This window comes from Athene cunicularia, assembly GCF_003259725.1.
Source record: "Athene cunicularia isolate RWA chromosome 6 unlocalized genomic scaffold, athCun1 chr6_part1, whole genome shotgun sequence".
NCBI classification, from domain to species: Eukaryota; Metazoa; Chordata; class Aves; order Strigiformes; family Strigidae; genus Athene; species Athene cunicularia.
In genome coordinates this window covers 21,550,295-21,561,833 of record NW_020799105.1, presented here as the reverse complement: position 1 = coordinate 21,561,833, position 11,539 = coordinate 21,550,295, and the positions used below count along the sequence as shown (strand labels likewise).

The following is an 11,539-nucleotide window of genomic DNA, read 5'->3' as shown; positions in this document are numbered from 1 at the left end:
TTTTTTTTTTTTTTTTTTTTTTTTGTTTCAGTCCCGCCGAGGTGGGCGATCGCGGGCAGACGAAAATGAGGGATGGGATGTAAGCGCTGCGGAAAATAACCTCCCACCGCTTTCAAAACCACTTGGTGGCGGTTGGCAAGTTTGTAAAAGTTTCGGGATGCGTTTGGCCCAGCTTTTAAGATGGCTTTTCTTAAAGTTTCGGGAAAAAAAAATAAAATAACAACTTCCCCTGAAACTTTTATCTGTTTAGAGCTGTAAATCTAAACCAAACCTTACCCCAACCCCGATTCTCATGTTAACTTCCAGCTCCTAAAGTCACACAGGTTTTCTTACAGGTTTCTTTACCTGTAAGAAAATGGAGCAGTTTTAATTAGTTGTGTGCCCTTATTCATCTCTTAGGTTTCCTATGGGTTTATGACAACACAAAAGAATGGCTTCACGGGTAATTAAGTCTTTGCATTGAGATACACCAAATTGCATATACAAGCTGCCAGCACCCAAGGAATTAATCGAGTCTCTACCCAGGGAGATGATTATCGTGTTTAGAACATGCCATACAATAACTATAGACTAAATGTCTATAATATCTATCCCACAGCAAGACAGGCGGTAGGTTCATTGCTTCCCAACTGCCCAATCGAGATATTTCTGATAATACTGGGGCTACAGAGGCTTAACTTAGCAGAGTTAAGTTTCCCAGCTGATCCCGTGCACACTCTGCCTAAACTCTGGACATTGAACTGCTGTGCCAGCTTGGGCAACAAAACTTAATGTTTCCCCTTCTCCAGAACTCAGTCCAGCTCTTAGCAGGACTGTGTATCTCCTTTTAATGTTAGGGTACAGGAATGATACCAGTTGGACCTCTCAAAGCATCAATTCAGAACTGTCTGCGGTAAAAGAAGCTATTAATCAATTTTTAGTTCTTTTAATATTTTTTTTTTACTCTTTTCTCCTTCTAGCCCCTATTCAATTTTCTGTGAGCAAAAGGAGGGAACAGATTTCTGACCAGGTAAATATTGTGTTGCAGGAGAATTTCACATCTAGTCTGAAAGGACATGACAGGGATTTCTCCTAGATATGCTGGTTGATGCTTTTAACACTTCAGATACCTGTACAGGAAAGAGAAGACTATACCAAATAGACCAAATAGACCAAATCACATACTGTAATGGGCGAAAATGCAGAAAAACACGCAGACTACCAACACCGCCTGGGCTGCAAGGTATGGCTCCTCGAGGGGTAAACAGCACGCACAGTACAATACGATGTGGAGAGTTCACTTAGTTGCAGGACCAGGAGCCAGTAGCATCCACTCTGACAGCAAGGATTAAGATCAAGCAGTGAGTTTAAGTTTCTGTGGAGAGCAGCTCTCTCATATCCTGCCTCCCAAGCAGAAGGAAACCAGGCATGGAAAAAGTTACCGTGATTTCTGATACAGGTACAGGCATTCAACCACCCTCTCATTTAGGCGGGGAATTAAACTCTTTTGTCATCTGGAAACCATTTCACAAATAGCTTCTCCAGGTATAACAGCCCTGAGGAGGAGGGAGACCCCCGAGAGAATAAGATTCATTAAATTTATTTTTTTTTTTTCTCCTTGCAAGAGCACTTCTGTCTGGTGCAAAGCCATGGACATAGGCTAGCTACGTTCCTGCTAATAAACCCAAATTTAGCATTTTTGGAATAAAATGGTCATTTAGCTCAAATAACATGCCTCTCCCTGTTTATTCATTAGCCTCTTGCTGTACCATAACCCTTTCACCTACTGCTAAGCAATCTCAATCCACCTTTGTCACAAAAACATTTCCACTTTCCTCCCAGCAGCCTCTGCCACTTAAACATAGAACTGATACGCGGTAACGCCAGGAACACAGGCCTAAGGTGTGCTTGATTATCTGATTTCCCTGTGAGAATTAATTGATCTGCGTTAATAGAAGGCTTGAGGGAGGAGAAAGGAAACAAGCTGAAAAGCAACAGGAAAACAAGAGATAAGCAACCTTCCAGCAAGGCTCGGGAGACAATTACAGGACAGGGGCTGACTTTCAGGCTGCAGCCCGCAGTGACACGCTGTCTGGCTGAGGCTGGGAGCCCGCAGATCAAAGAGCCGCAGAAGAACGTGTTGCAAAATATTTCTCTGGAGGGCTGGAGCTGGGTAGGAGCGGTGAGTGTGCCGATGAGAGGGACTCGGTGGCGGGAGGCATCCTGCAGGATGGCCTCTCTGGAGTCCGGGCCCTTCCCTAGCTCCCAGGGAACAGTTGGCCTCAAGGAAAGGCCAGAAAGCATCAGGATGGCTTATACTGGGGGGATTGTTGGAGGTTTTTTGTTGTTTTGTTGGGGGTTTTTTTCTTACTGTAGATCCCAAAAGTTTTTAAAGAACACCAGTACTGTGCATTTAGGTGAAGGATTTTATCTTTGCTAGAGCCCCACTTTTTCCTGTTCTACATGTCTGTGTGCCCATGAAGATAATATTTACCAAACTATATGTGAGAAGTTAGGTTGCAATCTTAAAGGCAGAGAAAACCCTAAAAGAAATACTCATCTTTTTGATTTGGCTGTGCCAAGTACACAGGTACAGTGACGTTCCCATGGTAACACTACAGTTACCTGACGTTACATAGGCACAGGGTGATGGAAGGCAGAGAGTATATGTGTATATATTTCAACCCAGCTTCCACATCCCACACTGCTCCTAACTGCGGGACAAAGACATGGTCCTCATGAAACCCCCCTGCAGGGCTGGGTCCAGCTCTGGGGCACCAACAGCAGAAGGACACGGACCTGCTCGAGCAGGGCCAGAGGAGGCCACGGAGATGCTGGGGGGGCTGGAGCCCCCCCTGTGAGGACAGGCTGAGAGAGTTGGGGGGTTCAGCTGGAGAAGAGAAGGCTGCGGGGAGACCTTAGAGCGGCCTCCCAGGGCTGAAAGGGGCTGCGGGAAAGGGGGGAGGGACTCTGGATCAGGGGTGTGGGGATAGGACAAGGGGTCACGGGTTTAAACTGAAAGAGGGGAGATTTAGATTAAATATGAGGAAGAAATTCTTCCCTGTGAGGGGGGTGAGGCCCTGGCACAGGTTGCCCAGAGAAGCTGTGGCTGCCCCCTCCCTGGCAGGGTTCAAGGCCAGGTTGGACGGGGCTTTGGGCAACCTGGGCTGGTGGAAGGTGGCCCTGCCCATGGCAGGGGGGTGGGACTGGATGGGCTTTAAGGTCCCTTCCAACCCAAATCAGTCTGTGTTTCCGTGAATATTCTCCTCAGGCACACAACATTTTTACTCCACACTCAGAAAGATGCGTAACTGAATTACAGAAAAATTACAGGTACTTAAATTCAGTATGTCCAGAAGTGCTGGATTCCAGGACATCATTTTTTAGGTTGTGTTTTCAGAAGTCTGGACTTGAGAAATGTTGTCAGAGTCCCCGTTATTCAGGCTGTGCTCCATGGTCAGGATGCTCTAAGACTGTGAGTGGACACCTGGTGAAAGCACCCGATGGACACGGTACTGCTAGTGGTGACCCACTCTGCCCAGGTCCTGTGAATTCAGTCTGAGGGTTTTTCCCATAAACCGTGTCACTTTTGCCAAACCAAAGCACTTGAGGGGGGGAAATGAGTCAGCCCTTGAAAAACCCATGAAAAACCCATTAAATTGGCTTGGAAAGAATGTTACAATTAAATAAATGTAAAAACCAAAACAAACCAAAACCCAACAACTAAAAACCAACACAGTTTTCCTTTTAAATTTGCATTCTGTTTTTTGAGAATACAGGATGAACTCAGATGAGATTGTCAAGTTTTTCCCTGTAAGCTTCAAAACTAGGCTTGCTCTTCTCCAGCTCTTTAAACTGAACTAGTCTATAAGCAAATACAGATACTACAATATTTGTGATAAACTTGCAAAAAAGCCAACAAACCAGCAATGCCTCTGTTTGTCCTGAAAGGTAAGGCTGCATCATGTGAGTAATCTTTCGGAAAAGGGGGGGGGTGTGATTTTAAATTGTTCTTTGTAAAAACTTAGCGCCCATTTTTAAGGCCATTAGCAAATAAAACCATACAAATATATTTCGGTCTGGTTAAAATTAAAGAGGGGTTTCTCTTCTGCATTTCCTGATCAGAGGTTCATAGTCATACACTCTGCAAAACCACAGACCCAATTAACTGCAGAGCAGCCTGGCTGAGATACCCAAGCCACTGCTGGAACAAACACCTGAACCTTGTATTTCCACTACTTTCCACATACCAGTTGCCCGCAACCATAATTTGTGGTGGTTGGAAATTAAGTTGTGCAATTCCCAGCAATTTTTACTGGCCAGGCTCTGGGAGGGCCATCTCTTTAAATTCCCAGAGTTTTACCCTAACCTTCTGCTCTGAAAAAAGGGGAAGTTTGATGTTAACCCATTATATTTTGGAGGGTCAAAGTGATGGGAAACTGCCATTTTACGAATTTCCAGATAAGTAAAATGGATTTTTAGAAAACCCTAGGCTACACTCAAAGCCTCACAATTTCCCATGATAACTTCTCTAACAAACCAAGTTTACTGGGAGCTCCTACCAGAATAACAAGATTTGAAGAATGATGTATGCAACAGAAGTTTCACGTACAATCGCAGCATTCAAAAAAAAAAAATGTGGAAAATCTTGGAGACTGTTAAATGTTCAGTAAAACTAACTCTATATTTTGACTCATTTAACGACATTGTTAAGAAGGGGACATGGGAGCTTTAAGTGTCCATTTATTTTCATGACAGCTAAAATTTTTTTTCTTAGTTGTTAAAAACTGAGCAATGCATATATGCTTTTCACTTTCATTCCAGGAAACAAATCCAATCTCCTCTGTCTGCTGCAGAGTTATTCTTAGCTGGCTTTGATATTTCTATCAGCTAGGAGAGCATAACAATGTTATCATGCTAACAAATTCCAAAGATTTTACATAAGCTCTTGAGTGCCTTTACAAAAAGAAAAGGCTTTATTGATTACACTGTTTGTGTTTCGTTAGCCAACGGACCTAGGAAAACCAGGATGAAAATGAGTAAAAAAGTGGTTTGATGAGTTTCAGTTTGATGAAGCAAGTGCTCCGTGTTTTACAGAGTATCATTTACAAAGAGAAGCCAAGTTTTACAGCTCTGAGGCTGGAAAACACCAGGTAGTTCAGGCCAATGAATCATTTAAATCCTACTTGTCTACATACAGCCTATTTTCCTAATTTGATTTTTGACCTGTTGAAACAACTAGACACTCCCCTTATATAAGCAAAGCAGGATAGCTGGAAGTATAGTGTTTGTAGGATGGTCTGGGTGAAAAAGGATCACAGGACTGTTCAGCGTTCTCCCTGGCTTATCTATAAGTTAGAGGCTCGGGGCCAAATTCTTTACTGATATCACCCTGCTAGAACAGAGATTTTGGCCCAACCTAAAGGTAGGCTGCAGCTGTAGCCCTCTCTCACACAGCTGTCTTGAAAGGAATGTACCAAAAGGTAAAGAACGTACATTAGTGAAATTTAGTTGGAAACAACCTTGCAGAGTCTTAGGGCACTTTTGGACAGCTGGTTATTTTACTGAGGACCGTGGATGAGTGGGGAACAGAGTAGGGAAGAGGAAGGATTAAGCCTGGGTGAACAAAGAAGGGTTCATCAGGAAAAGCTTAGACTGGGAGGAGATCCCAAGCACTTTTCAGCAAGGAGAACAAGATTAACATATCATACTAGGGCTGGTTCTTGACAACAGCATAGAATAGTGGCACTCTGCATTTCACAGGGATCTTAGAATCCGCAACAATTAAGCTTTTTATTGGAGCAATTAACATTTCTACACTTATTGCAATTTCAGATGCAGAGCTTCTTCCAGGCCAAAGAGACTCTACTATAAGAATTAACCTGTCAAGCTGAGTGTAGATGAACAGGCCTAAATAGATCCATATAATATTTTTTTAGTTTTCCAGAGTACCCAAATATTAAGGAATAGCGATATCTAAATAAGCCCCACCTGCTATTAGCAACACAGACGTGGGCTTCCATAGACCTGGATCAATATTGATAAGACTGGCTCCAAGAAATCATCATAAAAGACAGCAGGAGGAAAAACAGAAAGCGAAGGATGAGGCAAGTAGAGTTCTGGCTCTTCAGACATTTCTCCAGAGAAGCCTCTGTTGAGAAGCACTAGTGCAACGCAAGCATGCCAAGATGCAGAAAAACTGGAAGGAAGCCACATCCAAGTCATGGAGAATATGCCTGTGTCCGTAATTGCTGTTCTCAGAGCTGCCCTCGGCAGGGTTCAAAGCTGGGGCTAATCCTACTTTGCATATTCTATTAGAAACAGGGACAGTGGAGCTAGCTCCATGGTGCCTGATTTTGCAAGAAGCCAGAAGATTGGAAGAGTTTTTGCAAGAAAAACTCTTTTGGAAAAAAAAGTCTCTTTTGGAAGAGTTTTTGCAAGAAGCCAGATTTGGAAGAGCCAGAAGAGTTGGAATAGAGAAAATATGGGGATCTGTAAAATATGCAAAACCAGTTTTGAGAAAATAGGCAGCTCACTTGGAAGAAGCAAGGTTGAAATATATATATGGGGAAAGCTAATCAGAAAAAAAAAAAAAAAAAGTAATCCAAAAGTAATTTTTAACTTAATGAGAAGATAAAAAATGCTAAAGTGCCTGTCTAGGTATTGGACAAAGTATTACAGTGTCCATGCTGGATTCCTTCAGCAAATGCCTGTATTTGATTGAATAAATGTAATTTCTTAAGAAACATAGAAGGATGTGTGAAAAAAGCAGCTCGTGTAGCATTCATCCGAGTCAATACCTACCTTGTGAACACATGGCTAAGGTTCTCAAGAGTGTTACAGACTGTTTTCAGTACAGCAAGAAGTACCAGCGATTTGGCAGGACCTTCTCTACATTTGTGTAGCAGAAACATACGTAAATGAAATAAAAAAATAACCAGCATGGTATCACATACCTAGTTTCCCACTGGTATGTGCTTTGAGTACAACAGGGCATACTATTAAATCAGCATTTTAGAAATATTTTACCCTGACTTAGAGGCTGCCTAAAACAGTTTGGTCAACGGCATCTATTAGAGTAGATGGCAAAACTCTCTCTCTCACTTGTTAGAAAGCAGTGTGAGATGTCCGTTGGGTAAGAGTGAAGAGGGAAGGTTTTACTCTTCCATGAATAGAAAAATACCAAACAAATATCACAGACCTGACACAGACAAAATTCCCAGAGGACTCCCCATCCAGTTAGTTTAGTTAAGGACTGCAGGCTGAGCTCCTCGATCTCCAAAAGCCCAACTGCACTAACAGTTGCACCTGCTGGGGATAACAGTGACAGTAAGATGGGAGGGAAATAAAGAGAAATAATTCAGATGCAAAGAGAGGAGGGCAGGAGAGAGAGACACATAGCCTGGCTAACTTTGTGCATTTCGCCTTCCGTTATTTTTCTTTTTGTTTTGTGATCTTGAGATGCTGCTCACCTGAGCTAGTTTTGAAGCTGGAAAAAACAGGGAAATAAAGCAGGCTGCATAATCACTGTTTTGCTAAGTTTCCTTTTAACTCCGAATTCTTGTTTTCAGATGCTAACAACGCAAAGCCTTAGTGCTTAAAACCCACTTGACTGATGTGAAAAGCAGCTCTACATTCCATACCTCATCCAGCCAGACTGTTAAAATATTTAGTACTCTATTTGTTATGCAGGAAAAAAAAAAAAAAAAAAAAAAAAAAAAAAAAAAAGACCAAGACAGTATTTACTAAGGAGTGAACATTCTTTCTGGAACTATTGAACGTGCCAATTTTTGATGGCAAGAACAAAGCATGAAGCAAATCCAAAAGCATGTCTGGACCAGCTTCAGTGATCTTGTCTGACCTATGCATAGGACATAAGAATATTTTTCAAATAGCTTTGCTGATGCCAACTGCTGCAATGTACTTCCCATATAAGAATATTGTTTAGATTTCTAAGTGACGTGAGTCAATGCAGCAGAACTCTCCATTCTCTACAAACCAATGGCAGCAATAGGAGAGCGCCGACAGTATGCTGCCATAGCTGGGAAAGGGCCCTCCTGGTGGAGTTTCTGACAGTGTCAAAACCTGCTAGGAAACACTTGTCCTGGAAGCAGTGCAGTGCCACAGCCTCCTCGCCCTTTATGACTAGCTTTCTGTGCCACTCATTGAAATGCTGGGGTTTCAACCCCAAGCCCCAAATCAAGGTTGACATCTGGGTGGTTCCCACAGCCCTTCCCAAAGGGGGGTGAGTTCCCCTTTAGGCTTCCCTCCAGGGTGGGGCCTTGCAGACAGAGCCGTTGGGTAAAGGAGCCCCAGGGGTCCCGCAGTGAGTAACCCAAGGTCAGGGCTCCCACTGCGGGGTAACAGCTGGGACCATTGCAGGAGGGGCAGTGTCTGTCTGTGAGGGGGGTGCCCTGGGCAGAGTTCCCTGTTGGGGAAGGACCTCCCGCCTCCCTGGGACTGGGCTCCACTCAGCTCTGGCTTTTGTAAACGCGGGCTGTGCAGAGATTCAGTGTGTGGCTTCCTTGGGCTGATGTGTTTGGCTTGTTGACTCAGTTGTCTCCCGTCCCTTCTATGGGAGATGCATGTCACCAGTTATCCCACCCGTTGTTGGTCGTGCGGTGTCGTTGTTGGGGTCAGTGGGATTGATGTCGATTATGTATAATCTGACTGGTTTGTACCCCCAGCGCTCACCCATGGACTGACCCTTGTGTGTCAAATACAATTTGGTTATTGGTTCATCTTTATGCTGGCCGTGTCCTTTATGCTAGGCCTGATAATTGACAAAACAATTATACAGTGAGGAGCAGGTCAAGGTCCAGCCAGCAAGGAAGGCTCAGGCACCTGCATAAGTAGAGCTATGAAAACACTGCACCTTGTCTATTAATTTGCACAGAATCCTTACGCAGAGGAATAAGATTGCTCCTGCAGCACAGGCTCCAGAAGAAGTCAGCTCACTCTGCAGTAGCACCAGAAGCTCTGGGAAGGCCCAGTCTGCGCGGTGCCCTCCTGCATTTGAGGCAGGTGAAGGCACCGGGCGTGTTGCTCAGCACTGCAGCGAGCACAGCCCAAGCTGCTCTGCCCAGCAAACCGGTTCTGCTGAGGGGTGCAGAGGAGAACCTCACCTTCCTGCAAAATGAATGTGCTTACGGCTCCTCTTGCTCTTCCTTCACTAGCACACCCAGCCCCAAGCCAAGTCTGAGAGCATCTCCTCAACCCTGGAACACCCGAAGGCCTCTTAACAAGCCCAGCATTTTGCCAAACCAACAAATCAGCAAATGATACAATCTGTCCTCCGTACCTTACAGATGCACATCTGGGAGTGACTTCACAGCCTCCACTTCAGAAAGCTCCCTCGGCACTTTTTTCCAAGAGACAATGGCAGTTTGCACGTACCAACCAGCTGAATTCTGGAAAGTTATCAAAAAACTCCACACCACCTCTAAACACCCCTAAAATTTTGCCATTGGTTCTGATTCTGTTCTGTGCTCCGCTCAACATCTGCCATAGTCCATGATGCAAACAGGAGCATTTCGGTGGCATAAGGTATAAGTACTCCAGGTCCATACATAAACTTCTTTTCTCCCTCCATAAAAGAATGAAGATGTGTGGTTGTGGACATTACAAAAGGAGAAAAAAAAGCCCACCCTCAAGTCCTCTTTTTCCATTCCAAGTAAAACTCAGACAGCAAAATGGAGCAGCTGGGTGCCCAATGCTAAGTGTGAAGGGGGACATTTTGATGCCCAGATGTGGCCATCATGAACACAGGTTTTCAGTCACAGATTCAGTAGACAGAAATTGTCAAAACCATCAGAGAAAGGTTTATTTTTATTTCTTTTCAGTGCTCACAGTCAGGTTTGCCAAAATCCAACCCTTCCCTACTGCTAATAGCACAGCTGTACTTCCACAAGGAAATGGGGCTAATGCTTCAGCCACCACCTCCTTTCCAAAAATAATTGTCCTTTTTACTAAAGATTTGAAGGTTCTGTACTATTGTCTACAGAGGCTCTTCTTATTAGTTGACCACTGTCCCGCTCCTGGTGGGGGAGGTGGGGGCAGGAGTGACTGCAGACAGTCCTTGGATCTAATGTTCATCACCAGACCACCCTCCTCCCAGTGCCATAGCCACGAAGAAATTCCTCTGTTTCATCTACGGGAAGAAATCCTAACAAGAATTTAGAAGTCAGATCACACAACTTTGGCCCCTCACCCACACTTCAGTGGTGTTTCAACATTAGAGACCTTGTAAGAGATGGAGCTATACAGAAGCGTGGAGGGGGGAGAAAACAGTGCTGACATAATTTAGAACATGCCATTTCCTTTTCCTAAATATAATATACTTCTTATTACTATTGATTTTGAGAGCTGGGGAGGATTCTTTCTCCCTAGAGTTCTTTCCATCAGGCCCAAATCCCCACAGTCAGCTCTTAGAAATGTGCACCTTTTTTTTTTTTTTTTTTCACGGCTATAGCAGTATATCCTCTGTAAGGATTATAGGGCAATAAACAACTGGAAACCACTCTGCAGCAACTTGAGTTGTGAGCAGAGTACACAGAGTAGGGAATACAGCCTGAAATTTAACAACGCAAAACCAGCTGGCTCAACGAACGCTTTCTTACTTCTCTCTTGCATTGTAAAGATTAGGTATCTTTTGCCTCTTAAGAAATGAGCCTGCTCAAAAGCAGAGATTCCTCTCTGCCTCTGAGAGTCCCCAGTGTTTAAGCTGGCGCCCAGCTCTGCACGGCGCATCTCCCGCCTGCGCACGCACCCTCGGTATGTGTGCGACACCCCTTACAGCTGCAGTCCAAAAGTAGCAGCTGCCTGTTGATACAAACCCTCACGCTGGAAAAAACAGGTGATAATGAATTCTTAAAGCATATGTAAGTATTAAGCAACCACTCCATGAATTGCCAGCAGCTGTTTCAAGAACCCTGCCCTGCTTGCCACAGGTATTTATTTAAAGTATGATACCCGCCCTGATATAAAACACATGCGTAGACACATGCATGTACTGCCCCTTAGTCCCTTAAGGCTTCTGAACCAGGCCATGCCAGCAATCTGGTGATTTCGAAGCTACCCACTGTGAAGCTTCCCATCATATAAAGGGAAATGAAAAAGAAAGGAAAGGATCTGGAGAGACATAACAGGGTCTAATTCCCTTGTCATTTTACAGACAGATCCTTAAAGAGAAAGTCATATAGCTGTTCAGAATTCCAACACTTCTAATATTCTTCTAATGTACATTTTGCTCAGACAATTAGATCATACTCAATCTCTCTCCCAGACTCACATACAAGAGGAAGAACTCCCCCATATTTTCACATCAGAAACACTTCAGGTATTTTCACTTATGGTTTTATCATTTTAACCTTTAAGGAATGTGGCAATGAAACATTTTCCCCTCCTTATTCAGTCAGTATAATCTAATTTATTTTTTTAAATATTTAGAAAGAATCCATCTATGTAGACCATTCATTGATGTTGCCTGAAATAGTTCAGTTTTTCACTGCACCCTTCTTCTCTGCTGCTGCCTGTAACCAGTTACAGCTCTAGCTGCCTC

General features: G+C 43.8%; 1 protein-coding gene across 1 annotated transcript in view; it reads right to left on the bottom strand.

The window, feature by feature from the left end:
* Positions 1–11,539, bottom strand: part of TACC2 (transforming acidic coiled-coil containing protein 2) — a 133,220-nt gene that overhangs the window by 90,169 nt on the left and 31,512 nt on the right. The window lies entirely within an intron of this gene.